The sequence below is a fragment of the Micrasema longulum genome, unplaced genomic scaffold (assembly GCF_059751315.1).
Source record: "Micrasema longulum isolate JH-2025_06_02 unplaced genomic scaffold, ASM5975131v1 h1tg001297l, whole genome shotgun sequence".
NCBI classification, from domain to species: Eukaryota; Metazoa; Arthropoda; class Insecta; order Trichoptera; family Brachycentridae; genus Micrasema; species Micrasema longulum.
In genome coordinates, this window is record NW_028278484.1 from 106,256 (window position 1) to 119,771 (window position 13,516).

At 31.7% G+C, this 13,516-nt stretch overlaps 1 non-coding gene across 1 annotated transcript; it reads right to left on the reverse strand.

Moving 5' to 3' along the window:
• Window positions 1-5,643: 5,643 nt before the first annotated feature.
• Window positions 5,644-5,716, reverse strand: TRNAN-GUU (transfer RNA asparagine (anticodon GUU)). Its single transcript has one exon. It is a non-coding gene; the product is annotated as a tRNA-Asn (tRNA).
• Between the last annotated feature and the right edge of the window lie 7,800 nt (window positions 5,717-13,516).

Below are 13,516 nucleotides of genomic sequence, written 5' to 3' on the forward strand. Positions count from 1 at the left end.
TTTATCATCAAACGTTTGGTTAGGTACATCAGCGATTCTAAATCTTGATCTATGAAGATATTCATTGATCATTTACTTATTTCTCATAAAAATATAAATTTACCTAACGTCAACATATTACAACAGAGATGAAGAACATTTAAGAGAAGGTAATATAGAAGTCCAGGCATCTACAGGGCTTATGACCTGTCAATGGCTGGTTCAAGTGGTCACTTTACACACTGTGTAACATTCACCATTTTGCCTATATTTGAACATCTATATTCCTTCAATTCTTTCATCTGTTGATGTTTGTGAAGTTAAAGAGCTGAAACCTTTATTTATGCAGGTGAGATTCAACTAATTAAATTATTTCACCTACATACTAGGCAACGCCTGAAAATATTATTTTTTCAATTTCTATACTCTAATGTCGTTAGTTGGTTCTGCGTAAACTCTTGATAGCAGTTTAAAATAACATGCGAAATAAAAACGCTAATTCGGTTTACTGAACTTTTTAAATTTTAAAATCAAAGAACTCTCAAAAAGTTTATTTATTTTTTAACCTATTTTTCACTTTAATAATTTAACTAATAAGGCTAAAAACCACTAAAGTTTCATGATTTCATTTCATTTCTGTTGGCAAAGTAGCCATTTGCTCTCTGTTTAAAGTGCGTTCGATTGTTCAAGAGGATATTATGCGGTGACAAGAAATTTTAGTGAATAGGTATTTAAACATTGTTTTTCTGTCACTCTCTCGCAGTCCCTGATTATGCCTAACTAAAATCGACGTTTCGTTGTCCCGCTTTCCAAACCTCAAATCTGAACCGATTTTGTTGTTTTTAACTTATATCCACCGGAGATTGGTCCGATTAGACCCAGTAGTATTGAAAATTCTGTAAGTAATTTGTATGTTCGTCATTTTTCTTTAAAAAAATTCATTACTACGTGTTTTTTTATTGCTTTGAAACATATTTTGGTGGCAAAAAAATGTTGAAAACATCACAAAAAATGGCAAAAGGGCGACTAAAAACTTTAAACTTTAAAACTGGGTCTTATCTGACCCACCACCGCAACGCGCGTATTTTTTGAGCCAGCGAGATTTAAGAGTTAATAGAGTATCAGAATGACATTTTCTGTGTCAGAAATTTTTGCGTTTTTCGAAAATAGTTTTCATGTTTGTATACCTTAAGTCCGAAGACAGCAGGTAAAACTGAGCGCTTTCTGGGGTTTTTGGGTGGTTCTTTTTTCCAGTATAAACAATTTATCAAAAAAACAAAACTATAGGGAAACGCCAATAATAAAATGTAAAAGTGTCATAATCGATGGAGAAAATTAAGGAATAAGTTTGTATGAAGAAAAAATAGACCGCGCTTCCTCTCAATAAGTCTTCATTAATTTTCTAGTGCCTTTCGGTGAACAAAGAAAACATACAAATTTCGTTTGTGTTAGTAGGCACCCTAAAATATTTAATTTGAAAACGTTTTGTCACGCACACATAATCAAAGGTTTATTAAGGATTTTAAGCACTCTAGATTATGTATATTATCGCAGCAATTGAACGCTCCTTATTTGCTAATATTCATCATCATCGTCATTCTCTTTCCGCACCTAATGGTGCATAGGGCACTGCATTGGCATACCAATTGCAGGGTATCTTGATCATTTTTGTTACATGTAGGTACTATTACTATTATCAGTCTTACGCTTCAGGTACAGGGACTATGAAATATTCCGGTGTGAAAACAATCTTGTCAATAAATATTTTATATCAACCATGCCAGGAATTTCTTGCATGGTAGGCAAACGCGCTGGCCATTACACCACGAGGCCGACGCTATAATTTCGGTCGATTTGCTTATATTACGTAAATGTTTTAAAACATAGATTTACTCTCGATTGTTGTATTGATATATAAATCTCTAAAAAACATACACGTAAACATGCAGGTACGTTAAATAACAGTACAATGTTGATAAAACTATGGTTTTCTAAGAAAACGGTGCTGTTATCTTGCGACCGTCATGTAATGGTGGATGACGTCATTAAAACGTTGTCTGTACAAACCAGATAGCGCAGGTTTCCTAGAAAGCGTTGTTTGTGATCAGAATGTCAAACAGCGGTGCCGTCATTTGCAGAACAGCTGTCACTCAAACAGTTTGGGAACGATTTTTCTCGTGTAGCGGTAGACATTTGAACGTAGTTATGCAGAAAGCAGCCAATCCTCAATATAGAAAAAATGATATATTGGTATTATCGGATGCAGAAAGGTCAATTCTAAAAACAGCTGGACTGCTTTCAGACAAAAAACAGTAATAATCACCTTCTGAAAATAGTGTCGATCACAAAATTGACATTTCTCAATTTACAGAAAACACCCACAGCACGAGAAAAATCTTTCAGTGCCTAAAAAATCATTAAAGCTGGTCAAATACATCATTAGATTCTAGTTTTTAATGAAAAAAAAACTCATGTGTTCATTGCTTATTGTTTGTCATAGCCAAAAACATTCCAACTGTTATATATATTTTATTATTCACTCTTATAACAGAGATGCCATTATCTCCGTTTCACTTTTTGTGGCTGGCTGTGTTCTGCATAGCTACGTTTTACGGAAAAAATGACGAAATTTTTATTGATTTTGAGAGGAAATCATAAAATTTGAATCAAACCTTGGAATCCACACTCTGTAGCATAATTTTTAAACATCTGACTCCTCTAAACGATGGTTTACGACTTTCTATGACTCCTTATCTTCCAAATGTACCTTCTCATGATACTAAGTTTGTCAGTATTTTTTTATTTTTAAAATATGTAAGTGAAATTAGTTCATCAGTTAATAAAATCAGGTAATCACAACCGCTAAATAACGGCACCGATCTCTCCAAATTTACCTCTCTGTTCACTGTTAAGACCTTACAGTATATGCATCTGTATATTGTATATTTAAGATTTATTAAATTTAAGACAGCCATCTTGTTACGCCTACTGCGTCATGGCATATTGTCGCCGCTAGATAACAGCATTGATTTCTAAGGAAATCGTAACTTATCCAAAAAGGATTGTAGATTGAAGAATAAAGATCATGGTTGTTAAAATATTTTCGTAAAAAATATGTTTAATGGTTATAATAATAATGAAGCAACAGAAAAAATAGTTTATTATCTGTAAAAAAAAAAAAGTTTTATGAGCTTAAGGTTTTTTACCTTATGCGCAATTCTTATCAAGATGGATGGATCTCTTGAACCCAATTTTGAGGACCCCGAAGGTAGAACAAGTCAAATACTGACAAGGGTAAAAACCATGAGAAGCAAATACAAAGATAATAAATAGTAAGTAAGAGACACTATTTTGATGTCATATTAAAAGGGTTACGCCATTTCACGTCACACTCCTGACCTACTCGTCTAGCGTAGAAGGAAATTTTGACATAGTTAAAATATTTTGCTAAGAAAGTGTTATTATCGTTGAATTAAATGTACATTTTATAAAAGATCAGGCAACACAACGGCTGTTATCTCGGCATATTCGTGGAAATGTTTTTACTTTGATTTTACATTAAGTTTCGCGCCAATTAAAAAGCTATTTTTATCATATTTGTACGAGTATCATAGAAACAATATTTTGAGTTTGTCCAAATTTCCGTAGACAAGGACTGGATTCAACTCCCTGGGGAGCTGCTTATATTAACAGACTACAATAGAGACGAAGAACTTTTTAGAGAAGGCAATATGGAAGTCCAGGCATCTACAGGGCTTATGACCTGTCATTAGCTGGTTTAAGTGGCCACTTTACGCATGGTGTAACATTCACCATTTTACACATATTTGATTATAAATTCACTTGGTCCATGAAGAAGTTTAAAAATTTCAAAATAAAAATTTCAAGCGTTGGCTAGTACGATGGTGAAATAATTCAATCACATGAATCTCACCCATATAATTACAGGTTTCAGTTCTTTAACTTCACAAACATCAACAGATGAAAGAATCGAAGGAATATAGATGTTCAAATATGGGAGAATGGTGAAAGTTACACCGTGTGTAAAGTGGCCACTTAAACCAGCCAATGACAGGTCATTAGCCCTGTAGATGCCTGGACTTCTATATTGCCTTCTCTAAAAAAATCTTTAACTCTGTTTGGAGTCTGTTAGTATCATAGTAATTTGTCCGATTGACGATAAATGAATTATTCCGCTATATTATTGTATTATTTTACAAATTTAAGGATAACATGCATATTGTAATACATAATTTAAGGTCAATTATTATTATACATCATAAAAAATTGTCAAAATACAATATGTTTCGCTCCAATTAAAAAGCTTTTTTTTTTTTGTTTATTAGAAAATTTCGTTTCGTTGAAGATCAACAAATTTAAGGATAACATGAATATTGAAAACATAACTTAAAGTCAATTATTAATATACACCATAAAAATGATTTATTTTGGAAACCGTCAACAAATTTTTAAAATTATTTGTACAAATCATTGTAGACGAGGCTAAATCCCACCTTCCAGGCAGTTTAAAATATGGGCATTATTTTTTCCACTAAAGAGGGAAACATTTTTAAGAAGGCATTACAGTTATAAGTCTTGGCCAATGACAGGATATAAATGTTTTTATTATTATTGTGTAAATCGTCGTTCTGCCCGCAATCCCGTTAATCGAACTATATTATTTAACCTTTTGAGCCCGGGTGTTCCTTCAAACATACACGAATTTCAAGATATTTTTACCCTCGTACCGACCGAAATGTAAAAGCGGCGAGTTTATTTTTTGATTGTTGGAACCCTTAAGCACGTCTCAATTTTTTTTCGTATACGTCGGTAATCATGATTACACAGAAAAGTTCGTTTTAAACTTTGACAGCTGACTTCTGGCTGGGTTGTTTTTTTTGGAGCGCATTCCTGTCGTCCTTGTAAATAATGTATAAGACATATTTCAGTAAAATTAAATTAATTTTATTGAATGATTATATATTGTAAGACAATATCATATTTTTAATAATTTGGTCCGTTGATTGTCAATTTGAGACTTCTGTTTATAAAAAATGATAAAAATAAAAATGATACTAATAAAAAGCATTAAACATATTTTTATTTTTTTTAATAATTCGGTTAATACACACAGATTTAAAACTATTTTTTATATTCACAGGAATTAATTCAAGTCTTAAGGATTAAAGGGTTTTTTTATTTCTCATAACGATGGCACGATTTTGTTTCTGCAAAATATATGCTTTAATTAATATTTTTCAACATAAAATAACGTTACTTTCCTTGATGTTATCATGAAAAATGTGTCCAAAAATATTTATATATTTATAATAATTTTCTATGTAGAAATGTGTCCATAAAAATGCCCATTGGGCGTATATATAAATAAATAAATAAATCATCAAAAGGTACATTGTTTACATTATCTACTATTTTTTTTCAAACGTTGCCAGATTTGCCGGGTACATGGTAAAATGCTCAACTACGACATACTTTAATTAGTTTTCTCTTTCATTTTTATGCATATATGATTATGTCCTCACTGTCATAAGCACCATTAATTTATTTTAACTGAATTAGAGACTATTGACAATCCAACTCCACAAAGAGATTTTAATATAAATTGAACTGCAAAAATATTGTTTTAAATACACAAAAAATAATCGCCCCCGGGTGGGCTCGAACCACCAACCTTTCGGTTAACAGCCGAACGCGCTACCCATTGCGCCACGGAGGCTCCTTGATACCGCGAGACTTATTTGAGAATACAGCTTGTGGCATTTCTTGATCGTGATAAATATAGTGAGGCAAGTACTCGTATAATGCATATTGCGCAGGTACCTATTTTCGTGATATTGCTGTAATTTCTCTTCCAACAGTGAAAAGATAAAAGTGATCAAATGATATGAGATGAGTAATGAAACGTTCATTCTGTGTCCAGGTGAATAAAAAATACAGTTCAGTTTGTGAAAAAGATCTGACACATTGGACGAGTGTTTTCGACTCAACGGATACTCTCAGGTCAAACATCCTGTGGAGATAAGTCCACCTTGTTGTGTGTGGTCGGTGCAATCGCCTACCATTATTGAGTTCTCGGGTTCAACTCCTGGCAAAATTACTTTTAAATGTGGTTTTACTCTACAGTATTGCATAGTCCTTGAACTATCATTTTAAGCGTAAGACTGATCATCTTACCTTCAAGTAATGAATTATCGAAATACGCTGGTTTTGATGTATTAATTCAGTTCCCAATCTATTAGGACCGGATAAGGTAATGATGGTAATGATCGTAATGATGAATGAAATAATTCTAAGTTCTGTTTCAGTGATATTTCTGAATATTTTGGATTCAAGGTTCGCTTTTAATCTTCAATCGGACTTGAACAATTTTATTTTAAATTAATTAATAAACCCTTACTCATGGATACCATTCATTGAACAAATTATGTTTTCTTTTTAAAAATAAATTTTCCATTTTTAATGATAATATTTTTAACATATTTAGTAAAGTTAATGATTAAGATAAAATTATAAATAAAACTATCCACAAAACTTCTTGGTTTAGTTTCACTTTATTTGATTTTGACCAGAAGCGTTTTTGCCTAAGAAGGCATCTTCAGGATTTTTTAGGAGAAAGCACTCGTTGGTCAAAATTAAATTAACCAAGGAGTTTCATTGATAAATTTATCTAAATCATTAACTATGGAGTTTTATCAAGAAATATCTACAAAAAAACATAAATAAAATCTTTTGTAAAGGTACTCTGAGTCTTTTGTTTAGTTTTGTCTGGTAGTTTATTGTATAATTTCAGTCCCTGGTTTGTTAGTCTCGACTGTCCTTGTCTTATTTTAAAATATTCCGTGTAATATTGTTCTGATATTCTCTTATGGTGTCCATGTTAATGATTATTTTTTTTAAATAATTAGTTCATCTTCTACAATTACATTAGTATTTTAAAAAATGTTAAATGTATGTCTCTGTCGTCTGTTTTTATTATATTGCTTGTACTTGAAACTATATAATAACATAGTAATTTGTTTAACTTCCCACCAGTCTGACGACGTCGGTTACGACGAAATCTTGTCACTGGTAAAATTATAAGAAAAAAGTTTAATAAAACTATGTACGCATTTTTATTATAATAATTTAATTCCCCTAAGAAATGTCAGTAGAAAAACTCAATCTATTGAAAATAATTTCTAGTTATCTCCGTATGGAACTAAGCCAACAAAGGGTCCTGTAAATGCTAAGACTTCTATACTTTGTTTTTACCTTAAGACTCGTGTACAGGGCTTTTGATCTGTCATTTGCTGGTTTAATTTATGAATTTGCATATTTATGTGAATATAAAATACACAATGGTTATTATAAAATGAAAAAAAATTACAACCTTTTAATTTGTTATAGACCTGAAATATTATTAAGTTTCATTATATTCATTTCCATATAAAAATATCTATCTAACAAGAGACATTTAGTAATTTTTAAGACTTACCATTGTAGAATTTTCAAACCTAAATATAAATCCCATATAAAACGTTTTCAGAATAAAATTTTAGAGAAGGTCAATGTCGCATTTTTCGCACATGCGTCGTTGTTCTACGGTTTATACAAGCAATTTGAATAAAGGTTTATTTGTATGGCACTTCAAATAAAGAAAATAGAAGTTTGTAATTTAAAATTTAATTACTATTACCCAGGTTAAATTCCTTAGATTTTCACGCCCGCGGCCGTTCAGATGCACAATGCGTTATTTGGGTTAATATGCCGTGTATTGTTCGCACTCTTGTCCAACGTCTCAGATCGCATAACAGCGTCCATTATTGGGCTCTATGTTAATTGTATGGATATTATGTAAAACGTCACGTTTTCAGATTAACAAGCTCCATTTTGCAACGGCTGTAACACTGTACAAATCCTAAATAAATGACTCTAATTTTTTAATTCATGAGTTTTAAAACCTGTTAGGGTTATTTTAACATATTGTAAAGTCAAGTCAAGTCTCAAAATCAAATTAATTTCAAATTCGTATTTTTCAAATTCAAATTAATTTATTTGACCAAAATTACATTACAACAAAATATTTAAGACGATAAGGTGGGACAATACATCAAAGGAAGCCTTGAATAATGGTTTGAAATTATTTAGGTTAATGCTCTCCAATGGCAAGAGTATTTGTCTCTTAAACATACTTTCACTGATGTGAAAGATGTTGATCTCCAAAGTGATAATGTTAAGCTGCCTGACTGCAATTTTAATCGGCATTACCAGAGGCAGGTAGTTTCTGGAAGCCAGGAGGTAAAACAGCCCGTGCTGACACTCTGGGAGACAACCATCAGAAACATAAAAATTGCTACTCTCTAAAAACGAAAGGTTCTCGATAAATCCTCTTATCAGTCTGAAAAAAGAGATCAGTGTGAACTCACCCCTTGTAAGTTGCAAACTGTTGATCTCAAGTTATGTTTCTTTTTGGGCGATATTCTAAACGCTCTCGCGGCTGTAAAAAAAGCTTATATGTCGCGTATTTATTTATTTACAAACAAAATACGTGAGTGTCCACGGCCGCGAGAGCAGTTCAGAATAGCACCGCTGGTCAGTAAAGTCATCATGTGCTTTCCGTTTTGTGTTTCCAAAGGTTTATCTGCGCAAATAACATCAACTCTGATGATGGATACTTAATGCGATTCGAAATATCGCGTCGGAAAAGAGTAAAAGTAGTCATTCAGTAATTATCCACGAACATTTAAAAATATGTACTCATAATATATTTAACGCTGTTTTCTTCATGTTCATTTAATAATATTGTATTTTTAAATAAATAATAATCTTTATTTAATATGTTTATATAAACATAAAATGTTATTTTGTTATTACGTGCGATAAGACAATTTATCAAGAAACGCGTCATAATGCCGATTCTTGCATAATTAGAAATAACATTGAAAATGTTCTCCTTGTTATTGAGCTCTAAACCTTATTACCTTATCTCCCTTACCTATTTTTTACAAATCAATCATCACCATTTACACGAAGTGGTGCATAGGGCACTGCATTAGTACACCAAAAATTAAAAAAAAAAAAAAATATTAACATAAATGGCAAATCTGCCTTTTACAAACATTTATAATACTACATATTTGGTTTAATTTTTTATTTTTTTTAAACATAAATTTCCTTATACCCAAGATTTATACAAAAAAAAATTAAACCTAAAAATTTTACAAGATTTAAAAAATTAACCTAAAAATTATACAGCATATTCAGTAGAAAGTTTAAATAATTAAACATTCTACAGTAATACAACAAGAAAATCATAAATACTATTTCATACAGCTGGGCAAAGTGAACAATAAACTGTGTATATTATGAAATGCATGAATAAATAAATATAATTACTGATTATGATAAAATTATAAATAAACTTATCAATGAAACTTCTTGGTTTAGTTTTACTTTTTATTATTTTGACCAACGAGCGCTTTCGCCTAAGTAGATTTCGCCTAATCTTGAAGATGCCTACTTAGGCGAAAGCGCTCGTTGTTCAAAATAATAAAAATTAAAACTAAACCAAGAAGTTTCATTGATAAGTTTATTTATAATTTTATCATAATCAGTAATTATGGAGTTTTATAAAGAAATATCAACAAAAAACATCAGTAAATATAATTACTATTCACCATCTTTGAAAAAGTTCAAAAGGTTTGTTGTATAGGAACGATACCCTACACTAAATATATCGGATACGTGGGAATAACTATTGCCGAGTTCATGAAGTCTGTTTAATACTGCATTACAAGTATACACTGTCCGTGAATTGTTGCTACAAAACGGTGGCACCTGTCTAGTCATTCATCCAGGCACCCTGAATTTGATGAGAGAAATAGTTCAGGGCAATCCCATATTGAATTTACAATTTTGAATAAATTTAAAAAGTCTATAATTTTTCTTCTATCGTTTAGTTTTAACAAATTTAATGTTTTTAGTACAAAATCGTAATTAAAAAATTCATGACTGATTCTAAGTTTAAAATTTATATACCGTGAGAATTTTTTAAAAACTCTTTCAAGAGAATTTTGGTGACAGTTGTAGTAAGGAGTCCATATTGCCGACAAATGCAGCATATCTCAACAAAATGTTACTTTTAGGTAAGGTAAGGTATTAAGTCCAATAAAATATTTCATTGTAAAACAAAATAACATTAAGATTTACAAGATAACAACAGCGTCACAGAAAATATATTAGCATATTAAATAAAAATTTGATTTACAATTTTAAACCATTTTTCATATCCGCCTGGTCAGGAATTTAACCAGGAACCTCAAACGTGGTAGCTAAACACGCCATCCACTACACCATGAGGCGGGCTCCACTTTCCTTTTTTTAGGATTTTTACCTGAAAGTAGCAGCTTACGAGTCAAAAACACTCGCCCAGGATTCTGGTTCTATTTTGCAGGCACAACTGTTTTCCTTCTTCGTTTGGACTCGAACAAAAATTCATATCAATTAAGGAGAGAATGAACACAGTATGTAATGGCAAGTTTTTCGTCGTCAAATTGGCATTCTAGATAAATTATTATTGTCTGACATTTACATTCACAAAAAGCAAAATCATGTTTTCTAATTAAAACGTTTCCTTATTTTCAACTTAAATCGGCGTTCATTTTCTATTCGATGTTGAAAAAAACTCTTTTTTATATTGTTAACGTACCGTTTTTGAGTGAAATATAACGAAGTATTTTGCATTACCAAAACAATATAAACTTGATAAAATTGATTAGGATAAAACGTTGAATATAAATGTGTTACTTTATCATTTTGATTTATTTGTAGTATTATCGTTATGTATTAGATAATTTAGTTATGAAATCGAGTATTTTTTAAAAAAAGTAATAATAAATATACGGTTTTGCTTTCGTATTCATATCCCGCATAGTTTGAAAAAAAACTTATTATGCAGGGACTGAGTTAAGTTTTATATAAAAAAATAAGTATTTGCGTTCTTGTTATTTACAAAAAGCTGTTCTGGAAGCCTTCAACGTCCTGAAATCCAGGACCTATGTTGATGAGGCGGCCCGGACTTCTAACGAGAGCTTGTGCTTACAAGAGACGGGTCGATGATTGATTATCCTCGCATGCTGGGCAATAGGCACCAAGTATCCCACAGAGATTACTGCTGTGCGATGAATTGTTTTAAACTTTTTCTTTTCATATGTAGAAATTGATAACGAACAATGATTTATAGTGAACCTTCTCAATCTACTCTATTAAAAACTCCGCCACATATGAAATTCATATTCGGCCAATCAAAGTCGCTTTTTTCGGTTCACCGTAATAAATGAATATGAGTGATGTGTCATTTTTTGTTAGGAATTCATTTTTAAAGTTTTTTTGGTGATTTGTACAATACTTTATATTGAGAGCGCTTTAATTCCTTTATGTTAATGTTTTACCATCATTTTGACTATTGTACTATGTTCAAATCATACCAATGGTTTATTAACTTCATGTCATTATAATCATCATCTTCATATTGGACTACCGAATGCAGTGCGTTGCAATAATCTAATATGTGAAAGTAAAGCAATCCATCTTAAGCTTCAAGTGGCAGTCTAAAAACTTGTTTCAGGTCAAAACCCATTTTTTATATTTGTTTTTGTTTGCCTATAAAAAAAAATTCTCTCGTATTTTACGTAATTGGAAAACGATTTTTTTAATTGTACACTACTTTGTAGCTACGGCGCAATTTTAATCTAAGTGCAACAAACGCAATTAGGTGGGTTCCTTTTTTGTTAGAATACCTAGATGTTTTTACAAAAATGGAGCACTTTCTTGGAAAGTTAAAATAGACCCTTGAGCATATGCCTATTTACTAACGAAAATTATTTTTCATCGCCGATTAATCTTCTTCTTCTCCTTCAGCCTTCTGCCTTCCACTGCTGGATATATAAGCATCTTCCATATCCTTCCATTTTTTTTTCAGTTTCAGTGCTGCAGAGCAGCGTTAATTTAATTTTTAAAATAATTTGTTACCCACTAAGTCTAAAAACTTTTCGGTGGGACACATTTTTTATATTTTTATGACAGGTTTAAATTACATTTATTTTATTTATATTTTACAATTTTATTTATAAACAGGCACTATAAAGTATTTTGAAGATGTAAGAAATATGAAGAACAGTTCTTTTTTTTTCATTTGAAGATCTTTCATGTTAATGATAGTTTGTGGGAGATCATTGAACAACCTTGGAACAACGCAATTTAATGTTCGCTCTCCGAAGTAATTTGTAATTCAAGGAACAAACAGGGAGCCCTTAGTTTTGAATCTAGTGTTGTGAGTGTGGGGAACTCTTTTTTTATATTCCGGATCAACAAAGTGATATACAATCAATTTGTAGTCACAAAGTTGTTTTACCGGCAGGACATTACTGAATTTAAAATATACACCTTTGCCCATATGTTTTGCCTCACGGATTATTCTATCTGGTACAATCCCCCTCAACAGTCTCACCCGAATATCATAAATTTTACCCAGACAAGACTGGAAGGTGAGACCACAGACACGCACTCCGTAAGATATAATGGAAATCAATGAGCGAGGTATATATGTATCTTAACGTTTTGAAAGGGAGTATGCTTTTGAGTTAATAAATCACCTTAAACCAGTACCTTAATCTGTCGCAGATTCCATCGATATGAACATTTCTTTCGGTTGGTTGCTGTTTGCAGCTAATTTTTACCCCCCACTGTAGCTATGTCGTCGGACCATCTTTGTTGAGGCCCTCCAACGCCTCGCTTATTTTTCCAGGGTCTCTATCTTAAAATTTTAGGGGTCTATCCGGTGGGGTCTTGTCTCATAACATGTCCTGCCCATTGCCACTTCAGTCTTGTTTCGCGATCCATGATATCCGCTATTCTGGTTCTATTCCTAATTTCCTCATTTCTTATTTGATCTCTTAGGCTTATACCAAGAATGGATCTTTCCATGAATCGCTGTGTGCATTTGAGCTTTTCTACATTTCTTTTTGTGCGGGTCTTGGTCTTGCGTATGTAGTCACTGGCTGTATACATGATTCAAATGTTTTCTTTTTCAGACAAATCGGAATATCTTTTTTTCAAGTATGTGTTTAAGTTTTCCAAAAGATGCCCAACTCATTCCAACTGTTCTTAACAGTTCCACCGTTTAATTTTCTTCGCCCAGTTTTATCTGATGTCCAAGATATATGTTTATGCTGGTTTAAATTATTGGAGTACTTGCTGTGTAACACTAGCCATTATTTTTATGTTAAGCCATCCATGTTTTCCATTATTTTTGTTTATTTCTTTGAAATAAAGACGTTTAATCTTTTTTAGACGTGGGTGCAATTTTATAAAATTGTTTCACTAGGAAACGCCTGAAAATAGTTGTTTTATAACTTGATATTACCAGTGACATTCATCGCATAGTAAAGATAGGTATTGAATTTTGATTAAACCCTTAAAGACCTGAATCAATTCCTGTGGATTTATATATTTTTTATGTTTTGTAAGAAAGCATTTA